This window comes from Scylla paramamosain, unplaced genomic scaffold (assembly GCF_035594125.1).
Source record: "Scylla paramamosain isolate STU-SP2022 unplaced genomic scaffold, ASM3559412v1 Contig4, whole genome shotgun sequence".
NCBI classification, from domain to species: Eukaryota; Metazoa; Arthropoda; class Malacostraca; order Decapoda; family Portunidae; genus Scylla; species Scylla paramamosain.
In genome coordinates, this window is record NW_026973669.1 from 65,001 (window position 1) to 76,900 (window position 11,900).

The 11,900-nt window shown below is 41.6% G+C and overlaps 1 protein-coding gene across 1 annotated transcript in view; it reads right to left on the reverse strand.

The window, feature by feature from the left end:
• The window catches only part of LOC135096557 (serine/threonine-protein phosphatase 6 regulatory ankyrin repeat subunit A-like), a 76,564-nt gene extending 64,886 nt beyond the window's left edge, over positions 1–11,678 (reverse strand). Inside the window, exon 1 of the mRNA XM_063998128.1 lies at positions 11,484–11,678. The gene's annotated coding sequence lies outside the window, so the exon portion shown is untranslated. The remainder of the gene's footprint in view (positions 1–11,483) is intronic.
• Between the last annotated feature and the right edge of the window lie 222 nt (positions 11,679–11,900).

The following is an 11,900-nucleotide window of genomic DNA, read 5'->3' on the forward strand; positions in this document are numbered from 1 at the left end:
GAGTTGATGAGACGAAAAGCTTTTGATTCCACCCTGTCTAGAAGAACAGTATGAGTGGAACCCCCCCAGACATGTGAAGCATACTCCATACATGGACGGATAAGCCCCTTGTACAGAGTTAGCAGCTGGTGGGGTGAGAAAAACTGGCGGAGACGTCTCAGAACACCTAACTTCATAGAAGCTGTTTTAGCTAGAGGTGAGATGTGAAGTTTCCAGTTCAGATTATAAGTAAAGGACAGACCGAGGATGTTCAGTGTAGAAGAGGGGGACAGTTGAGTGTCATTGAAGAAGAGGGGATAGTTGTCTGGAAGGTTGTGTCGAGTTGATAGATGGAGGAATTGAGTTTTTGAGGCATTGAACAATGGAGGAATTGAGTTTTTGAGGCATTGAACAGAGCAAACAAGTTTGCTCTGCCCCAATCAGAAATTTTAGAAAGATCAGAAGTCAGGCGTTCTGTGGCTTCCCTGCGTGCTATGTTTACCTCCTGAAGGGTTGGACGTCTATGAAAAGACGTGGAAAAGTGCAGGGTGGTATCATCAGCATAGGAGTGGATAGGACAAGAAGTTTGGTTTAGAAGATCATTAATGAATAATAAGAAGAGAGTGGGTGACAGGACAGAACCCTGAGGAACACCACTGTTAGATTTAGGAGAAGAACAGTGACCGTCTACCACAGCAGCAATAGAACGGTCAGAAAGGAAACTTGAGATGAAGTTACAGAGAGAAGGATAGAAACCGTAGGAGGGTAGTTTGGAAATCAAAGCTTTGTGCCAGACTCTATCAAAGGCTTTTGATATGTCCAAGGCAACAGCAAAAGTTTCACCAAAATCTCTAAAAGAGGATGACCAAAACTCAGTAAGGAAAGCCAGAAGATCACCAGTAGAGCGGCCTTGACGGAACCCATACTGGCGATCAGATAGAAGGTTGTGAAGTGATAGATGTTTAAGAATCTTCCTGTTGAGGATAGATTAAAAAACTTTAGATAAGCAGGAAATTAAAGCAATAGGACGGTAGTTTGAGGGATTAGAGCGGTCACCCTTTTTAGGAACAGGTTGAATGTAGGCAAACTTCCAGCAAAAAGCAAAGGTAGATGTTGACAGACAGAGCTGAAAGAGTTTGACTAGGCAAGGTGCAAGCACGGAGGCACAGTTTCGGAGAACAATAGGAGGGGCCCCATCAGGTCCATAAGCCTTCTGAGGGTTTAGGCCAGCGAGGGCATGGAAAACATCATTGCGAAGAATTTTAATACGTGGCATGAAGTAGTCAGAGGGTGGAGGAGAGGGAGGAACAAGCCCAGAATCATCCAAGGTAGGGTTTTTAGCAAAGGTTTGAGCAAAGAGTTCAGCTTTAGAAATAGATGTGATAGCAGTGGTGCCATCTGGTTGAAGTAGAGGAGGGAAAGAAGAAGCAAAATTATTGGAGATATTTTTGGCTAGATGCCAGAAGTCATGAAGGGAGTTAGATCTTCATAGGTTTTGACATTTTCTGTTAATGAAGGAGTTTTTGGCTAGTTGGAGAACAGACTTGGCATGGTTCCAAGCAGAAGTATAAAGTGCATGAGATTCTGGTGAAGGAAGGCTTAAGTACCTTTTGTGGGCCACCTCTCTATCATGTATAGCACCAGAACAAGCTGTGTTAAACCAAGGTTTAGAAGGTTTAGGACGAGAAAAAGAGTGAGGAATGTACGCCTCCATGCCAGACACTATCACCTCTGTTATGCGCTCAGCACACAAAGACGGGTCTTTGACACGGAAGCAGTTGTCATTCCAAGGAAAATCAGCAAAATACCTCCTCAGGTTCCCCCAACTAGCAGAGGCAAAACGCCAGAGGCACCTTCGCTTAGAGGGATCCTGAGGAGGGATTGGAGTGATAGGACAAGATAAAGATATGAGATTGTGATCGGAGGAGCCCAACGGAGAAGAAAGGGTGACAGCATAAGCAGAAGGATTAGAGGTCAGGAAAAGGTCAAGAATGTTGGGCGTATCTCCAAGACGGTCAGGAATACGAGTATGGTGTTGCACCAATTGCTCTAGATCATGGAGGATAGCAAAGTTATAGGCTAGTTCACCAGGATGGTCAGTGAAGGGAGAGGAAAGCCAAAGCTGGTGGTGAACATTGAAGTCTCCAAGAATGGAGATCTCTGCAAAAGGGAAGAGGGTCAGAATGTGCTCCACTTTGGAAGTTAAGTAGTCAAAGAATTTCTTATAGTCAGAGGAGTTAGGAGAGAGGTATACAGCACAGATAAATTTAGTATGAGAATGACTCTGTAGTCGTAGTCAGATGGTGGAAAACTCGGAAGATTCAAGAGCGTGGGCACGAGAGCAGGTTAAGTCATTGCGCACATAAACGCAGCATCCAGCTTTGGATCGAAAATGAGGATAGAGAAAGTAGGAGGGAACAGAAAAGGGACTACTGTCAGTTGCCTCAGACACCTGAGTTTCAGTGAGGAAAAGAAGATGAGATTTAGAAGAGGAGAGGTGGTGTTCTACAGATTGAAAATTAGATCTTAGACCGCGAGTGTTGCAGAAGTTAATAAAGAAAATGTTGAGGGGGGTGTCAAGACACTTAGGGTCGTCGACGGAAAGGCAGTCCGACCTGGGGACATTTATGGTCCCCTCCCCAGATGGGGACTCCGAGGTTGGTGTAGGAGTCGCCATGATTTTAAATTTTTTGAGTGAAGGGTGTGTGTGTTATTAGGTGCTTGTAATTTTGTGTGAAGGTAGAGAGTTGTCTTTCATAAATCACTGTTATATACTGTTACGATCGCTACTTACTTACGATCGTACGATCCCGGTTATCTTTCCAAGAAAGTGGACAGTACACTGATCCTGGAAAGTTTTAAAGGTCTGGATTTTTAAAGGCTTCGAATGCCTACCCGACCTATCCGAAATCGCCAGAATTACACCCTCTCACTCTGCCCTTACCTTGACACAGCACACCTGGAATCACCTCTAATACCAGATCAATGTTGGAGGATAGAAAACACGATTATTCTATGTTATAACCATGTATATATATATATATATATATATATATATATATATATATATATATATATATATATATATATATATATATATATATATATATATATATATATATATATATATATATATATATATATATATATATATATATATATATATATATATATATATATATATATATATATATATATATATATATATATATATATATATATACATACATATATTGATACTAATGATAATTCACAAAAAACATGAGGTAGTACACGTTAATACATGACGTTCTCATCACTTCACACAACACCACAACCCGTTTACACCTCCACCGCCCACTGAATTATTTCCCTCAGCCGCCGGAATTTACTCAGACGCCATCACCGCGTCCCCAAATGATAATTCCCATATTTTCTCTCCTCACACCTCACAAGACACGACGTCCCTGAGAGACGCTTCCTCTCCGTTCTACCTCACGACCTAAGGCGGTCTGCCTTCCCCTCCTTGGAATGTGTTGTTGCCCACTCAAGCTCCCCTCGTTTCAACATATTTCCACCTCAAATATGTTTCCTCCCTTATACATACAAAGATATAGAGAACTTAAATTATGAAGAGAATAATACTACAAAATACAAAATAATACTATAAAAATTAGTAAATAAGCCTTACACTAAATTATAACCAATAATAAGGCTAATGTCCGCAAGGCAGGTAACTGGAACACGGGGGACACTAAGAAAACGTGTTCCTTTTCAAGGTAAACTCGGCCAGTAACATGACAATACATGCTAATTGTATAAAACGTCACACCTGAAATCCAAATAAAAACATACATAGCGATGAAAACAGAAAGAAAAAGGAGCACACTGAAAAACAAAAGAAAGGATATTGAAAACACAAACAACACAAACAAATTTACCGCAAGTCCCTTGCTGTGCACAGAACCCAACCAGTCCCAATAGGCGGACAACAGACAGGCTGTTCAAAGAGATGTACCATCTCACCCCTCCGGATCAGGGAAACGGCATTGTAAAAACACCCAAGTGACACACACACACACACACACACACACACACACACACAGACAGACACACACACACACACACACACACACACACACACACACACACACACACAGACAGACACACACACACACACACACACACACACACACACACACACACACAGACAGACACACACACACACACACACACACACACACACACACACACACACACACACACACACACACACACACACACACACATCTGTCCTTTATAAGTAAACGACAAACCGAGGATATTCAGAGTAGAAGAGGATGACACTCAAGTGTCCCCCTCTTCTACACTGAACATCCTCGGTGTGTCACATCTCATCTCTACCTAAAACAGCTTCTATGAAGTTAGGTGTTCTGAGATATCTCCGCCAGTTTTTCTCACCCCCCCCCTCCGGCTGCTAACTTAATTTCATTTATTCTTATTTTTTTTTTTATTTAATTGATTGATTGCTTATTTCTCAGAATAGCATTTTTTTTTTTACAGAGAAGTAGCATTACATAATTAATCGGGCACTAGCCTGCTGAGCCGAGGCTCCCTAGCAGACAGAGGAGTGATATACATATAAATGCAACTTATATAGAGGGCAGGGCAACAATATAAATCATAAGGAACAGTAGAAAATAAATAATATTATTGCACCATTTTTTAGGAGCTAATATCCTTAAGATAAGTTATGTTTGTAAAAAGTTACATCAATCAAATGTATAAAAAATGCTAAAACTCTATTACAGATCTTAGTTTTGACTTAGAATATTAAATAGGAACTTTTTCATTTTACTTTTGAAAAAAAAAATGTATATATATATATATATATATATATATATATATATATATATATATATATATATATATATATATATATATATATATATATATATATATATATATATATATATATTATCAGGCAATACGTTTCATACTTCAGGACCAACACAGTGTATGGAAAACTGTATACAGACTAGTTCTTGCTTGTGGGCAAAAGAGATTAAGATGATTTCCTCGGGTACCTTGGCTATGGTGGAATACATTAAATATTATGTTATTAGGATCATTACCATTAACATTTTTATATATGGTCAGCGTTATGAAATATTTCTTTAAGAGGTCGAAAGTTAGTATATTTAAGTCATAAACAGTAAGTCGGTGGAGTCATATTTACCTTTGAAGGCAATGGTTTTTACTATTTTCCTTTGTGCTACATAGACATCATTCACAACCGTAGGCCAAGTACAGCCCCAGATCGATGAACAGTTAATAAGGTACAGATAACATAATGAATAATATAAGCTGTGTAAGGCTTCACTTGTAACATTGTACCTAATTCTGAATAAAATTCCACAAGTTTTTGATAAGTTTGAACACACTGACTGTACATGTTTTTTCCAATTTAAATTTTCACCAATAATAACTCCTAAGAATTTTGTAGATTCAGCTCACAACCTGCATAGGAAACTATTACGAAATTACTGACAACAGAGTGGCTTTGAAACAATATGAAGTTAGTTTTATTAATGTTTACTGTTAATTTATTTGCGGTTACCCATTTCAATATGTTATGCAATTCTTGATTTAATTTTACATTTAAGTTACACAAAACATTATCTGTTAGGAGGCGGCTTTTATCATCGGCAAATAGAACATAACTAGGCATATCACTAGCATTACATATATCATTGATGTATACCATAAATAATATAGGACTTAATATAGAACCTTGTGGCACACCTTTAATAATAGTTATTTTCTTAATATAGAACCTTGTGGCACACCTTTAATAATAGTTTTTTTTTTTTATTTGACATGTAATTCTTCTAAAATACAAACTGTTTCCTACCTGACAGGTAACACCTTTAATAATAGTTTTTTTTTTTATTTGACATGTAATTCTTCTAAAATACAAACTGTTTCCTACCTGACAGGTAACTAGCAAACTGTTTTAGTGGTAATCCTCTAACTCTAATGTTTTCTAGCTTATCTAATAATATGATCAATAGAGTCAAATACTTTACTCAAACAAAAAAAAACCCTATTGCATGGTTCTTTCTCTCCATATTCTTGTATATTTCGCTTGTAAACTTCAGTATTGCTGTTTCTGTGGATTTATTTTTGCGGAATCCAAATTGATTGTTTGATACCAGGGTGAAAGATTCTAGAAATACTGTCAGTCGCTTTCCTATTGCTTTTTCAAATATTTTGTACAAGGACCTTATCCGTCCATGTCTGGGGGGGTTCCACTCATACTGCTCTTCTAGACAGGGTGTCGTCTCATCAACTCCTCTTCTCTAACTGACTGTCTTCAGCCTCTCTCTCACCGCCGCAATGTTGCATATCTAGCTGTCTTCTACCGCTATTTTCATGCTAACTGCTCTTCTGATTTTGCTAACTGCATGCCTCCCCTCCTCCCGCGGCCTCGCTGCAAAAGACTTTCTTCTTTATCTCACCCCTATTCTGTCCACCTCTCTAACGCAAGAGTTAACCAGTATTCTCAATCATTCATTCCCTTCTCTGGTAAACTCTGGAGCTCCTTACCTGCTTCTGTATTTCCACTTTCCTATAACTTGAATTCCTTCAAGAGGGAGGCTTCAAGACACTTATCCTTCAATTTTTGACTACCACCTTGGACCCTTTTCTGGGACTGGCATCTCAGTGGACTTTTTTTTTTAATTTGATTTTTGTTGCCCTTGGCCAGTGTCCCTCCTACACAAAAAAAAACAAAAACACTCAAACACACACACACACACACACACACACACACACAGACACACACACACACATACACACACACACTCACACACACACACACACACACACACACACACACACACACACACACACACACACACACACACACCGTGTAGTGTAGAGATTAGCACGCTCGGCTCACAACCAAAAAGGCCTGGGTTTGAATCCCGGGTGCGGCGGGGCAAATGGGCGAACCTCTTAATGTGTAGCCCCTGTTCACCTAGCACCAAGTAGGTATGAGATGTAACCTGAGGGGTTGTGACCTCGCTGTCCCGGTGTGTGGTGTGTCAGTGGTTTCAGTCCTACCCGAAAGATCTGCCACTATCAGCTCTCAGCTCTTTCCGTATGGGAATGGCTGGCTGGGTGACCAGCAGACGACAGTACGTGAATCACACACACACACACACACACACACACACACACACACACACACACACACACACACACACACAAACCAACATGGACATACGCACACACACACATACACAAAGACATGGACACACACACACAGACACACACACACACACACACACACACACACACACACACACACACACACACACACACACACACACACACACACACACACACAAACACAGGAGGAGGCAGTACACAGGAGGAGACAGTAGGCACCTGCCGAAACGATAATTACTCCCAGTGAGGTCTAAAGCACTGGATCAGGGGGCGCTGTGAATTTATCACTAAACCCAGCTGTGACCTCACTGAACGTTTCCCTTTGTGTGTCACAACACACAAAGCCTGCCCTCTAAAGACAACTCTCTTCCTCCACACAAAACTACAAGCACCTAATAACAAACACACCCTTCACTCAAAATTTCAAAATTATCATGGCGACTCCTACACCAGACTCGGAGTCCCCATCTGGGGAGGGGACCACAAATGTCCCCAGGTCTGACAACAACCCTAAGTGTGTTGACACCCCCTCTCAACTTTTTCTTCGTTAACTTCTGCAACATTCGAGGTCTAAGATCTAATTTTCAATCTGTAGAACACCACCTCTCCTCTTCTAAACCTCGTCTTCTTTTCCTCACTGAAACTCAGGTGTCTGAGGAAACTGACAGTAGCCCCTTTTCTGTGCCCTCCTACTTTCTCTATCCTCATTTTTTATCCAAACCTGGAGGTAGCGTTAATGTGCGCAATGACTTAACCTGCTCTCTTGCCCACGCTCTTCAATCTTCTGAGTTTTTCATCATCTGACTACGACTACAGAGTCACTCTCAAACTAAATTTATCTGTGCTGTATACCTCTCACATAACTCCTCTGACTATAAGAAATTCTTTGACCATTTAACTTCCAAAGTGGAGCACATTCTGACTCTCTTCCCTTTTGCAGAGATCTCCACTCTTGGAGACTTCAATGTTCACCACCAGCTTTGGCTTTCCTCTCCCTTCACTGACCATCCTGGTGAACTAGCCTTCAATTTTGCTATCCTCCACGACCTAGAGCAATTGATGCAACATCCTACTCGTATTCCTGACCGTCTTTGAGATACGCCCAACATTCTTGACCTTTTCCTGACCTCTAATCCTTCTGCTGATGTTGTCACCCTCTCTTCTCTGTTGGGCTCCTCCGATCACAATCTCATATCTGTATTTTGTCCTATCGCTCCAATTTCTCCTCAGGATCCCCCTAAGCGAAGGTGCCTTTGGGGTTTTGCCTCTGCTAGTTTGGGGGACCTGAGGAGGTATCTTGCTGATTTTCCTTGGAATGACTACTGCTTCCGTGTCAGAGACCCGTCTTTGTGTGCTGAGCGCATAACAGAGCTGATAGTGTCTGGCATGGAGGCGTACATTCCTCACTCTTTTTCTCGACCTAAACCTTCCAAACCTTGTTTAACACAGCTTGTTCTCGTGCTATACATGATAGAGAGGTGGCCCACAAAAGGTACTTAAGCATTCAATCACCAGAATCTCATGCACTTTATATTTCTGCCCGGAACCATGCCAAGTCTGTTCTCCAACTAGCCAAAACTCCTTCATTAATAGAGTGTCAAAATCTTTCAAGATCTAACTCCCCTCGTGACTTCTGGCATCTAGCCAAAAATATCTCCAATAACTTTGCTTCTTCTTCTTTCCCTCCTTTATTTCAACTAGAGACACCACTGCTATCACATCTATTTCTAAAGCTGAACTCTTCGCTCAAATCCTTGCTAAAACTCTACCTTGGACGATTCTGGACTTGTTCCTCCTTCTCCACCACCCTCTGACTACTTTGTGCTACCTATTAAAATTCTTTGCAATGATGTTTTCCATGCCGTCGCTGGCCTAACCCCTCGGAAGGGACCAGTCTGGACCTGATGGGGTCCCTCCTATTGTTGTCCGAAACTGTGCTTCCGTGCTTGCACCTTGTCTAGCCAAACTCTCTCAACTATGTCTGTCAGCATCTGGCTTTCCTTGTTGCTGGAAGTTTGCCTACATTCAGCATGTTCCTAAAAAGAGTGACCATTCTAATCCCTCAAACTACCGTCCTATCGCTTTAATTCCCTGCCTATCTAATGTTTTTAAATCTATCCTCAACAGGAAGATTCCTAAACATCTATTACTTCACAACCTTCTATCTGATCGCCAGTATGGGTTCCGTCAAGGCCGCTCTACTGGTTATCTTCTGGCTTTCCTTACTGAGTCTTGGTCATCCTCTTTTAGAGATTTTGGTAAAACGTTTGTTGTTGCATTTGACATATCTGGCACAAAACATTGATTTCCAAACTATCCTCCTACGGCTTCTATCCTCTCTGTAACCTCATCCCAAGTATCCTTTCTGACCGTTCTATTGCTTCTGTGGTAGACGGTCACTGTTCTTTTCCTAAATCAGTGGTGTTCCTCAGGGTTCTGTCCTGTCATTCACATTCTTATTCATCAATGACCTTCTAATTCAAACTTCTTGTCCTGTCCACTCCCATGCTGATGATACCACCCTGCACTTTTCCACGTCTTTTCATAAACGTCCAATCCTTTATTTAGGAAGTAAACATTTCACGCAGGGAAGCCACAGAACGCCTGACTTTTGATCTTTCTAAAATTTCTGATTGGGTAGAACAAACTTGGTATTGTTCAATGCCTCAAAAACTCAATTCCTTCATCTATCAACTCGACATAACCTTCCAGACAACTATGCTGTCTTCTTTAATGACATTCAGCTGTCCCCCTCTTCTGCACTGAACATCCTTGGTCTGTCCTTTACTTATAATCTGAACTGGAAACTTCACATCTCATCTCTAGCTAAAACAACTTCTATGAAGTTAGGTGTTTTGAGACGTCTCCGCCAGTTTTTCTCAACCCCCCCCCCAACATGCTAACTCTGTACAAGGCCCTTATCCGTCCATGTATGGAATATGCTTCACATGTCTGGGGGGTTCCACTCATACCGCTCTTCTAGACAAGGTGGAATCAAAAGCTTTTCGTCTCATCAACTCCTCTCCTATAACTGACTGTCTTCAGCCTCTCTCTCACCGCCGCAATGTTGCATCTCTAGCTGTCTTCTACCGCTATTTTCGTGCTAACTGCTCTTCTGATCTTGCTAACTGCATGCCTCCCCTCCTCCCGCGGCCTCGCTGCACAAGATTTTCTTTTTCCTCTCACCCCTATTCTGTCCACCTTTCTAATGCAAGAGTTAACAAGTATTCTCACTCATTCATCCCTTTCTCTGGTAAACTCTGGAACTCCCTGCCTGCTTCTGTATTTCCACCTTCCCATGACTTGAATTCCTTCAAGAGGGAGGTTCCAAGACACTTATTCTTCAATTTTTGACTGCTACTTTCGAACCTTTTCTGGGACCGGCATCTCAGCGGACTTTTTTTTTTTTATTGGATTTTTGTTGCCCTTGGCCAGTGTCCCTCCTACATAAAAAAAAAAAAAGTAACACACCACCAACCTTCCTTCACAAACGATGCAGCCCGCTAATATTTGAGGCTCTATTTTAAAATCAACACAAAAATTTAATTTCTAAACAGCCTAAGTAAGTATATTATCTAAAGACGTACAGGTGCGTGGGTATATGCTTAGGTGTTTGAGAACGGTACAGCCTGCAGACACTGAGACACATATACTGACAGAAGACGAGCCAGCGACACCAGTCTCTGTTTGTTGTTGTCCGTCAGCCGAGATTTGACACATGAACAAGACACGTTCGGTGAGTCACAACATCCCGCACCCCACCACCCCCTACATCTCTCTCTCTCTCTCTCTCTCTCTCTCTCTCTCTCTCTCTCTCTCTCTCTCTCTCTCTCTCTCATGAAACTGTATCTCAGTAGATTTCTCTGTAGGTTTGAACGAAAATCCGGTAGATTTGACCTTATTTTCGAAATCATTCGGTATATCGGTAGATCCATCAAATATCCAGTAGATCTATCAGTTTATCGGTAGATCTGGCAACACTGGGCCTTGACTAACGAGCCGGGGAGGGAAGGACCTCGCTCCTGCTCATCCCCTGGCTCTACCACAGCCACGCCCCTTACCACACTCTGCCACTTTCTCTACCTATGCGCATATCATCTCGCTCACGCCCGTGCCATACCGGGACACGCCCACAAGCATCATCACCTATTCACATCTCTGCAACTAGTCTGTCATAATCTCTTAATCCCTTACACATTCTGTCTCTCTCTCTCTCTCTCTCTCTCTCTCTCTCTCTCTCTCTCTCTCTCTCTCTCTCTCTCTCTCTCTCTCTCTCTCTCTCTACTTACCCAAAACGGTTGTCAGCCTACAGCACACCTGCTTCCCTCATGTGACACCACAACACACACTCACATGAGAATGCACTAGAAAACGACGTGTAACCTGTATCAAGTCTTTCAACCTACTGCTTGAGTGCATAACAGGAAAACTCTGTGTGTGTGTGTGTGTGTGTGTGTGTGTGTGTGTGTGTGTGTGTTGTAAGGTATAAGAAAGATAATGAATATGGAAAACATTATTAAATATATAGTGAAGAGACAAGTAAGAATAATAGATGCAATGAGAGAGAGAGAGAGAGAGAGAGAGAGAGAGAGAGAGAGAGAGAGAGAGAGAGAGAGGATGTGGTGAAAGTTGCCAGCGATATACATATAACCATATATTAAACCTTTGGGTCCTTGCACAGCTGAATTAGAATGAGAAGGAGGAGG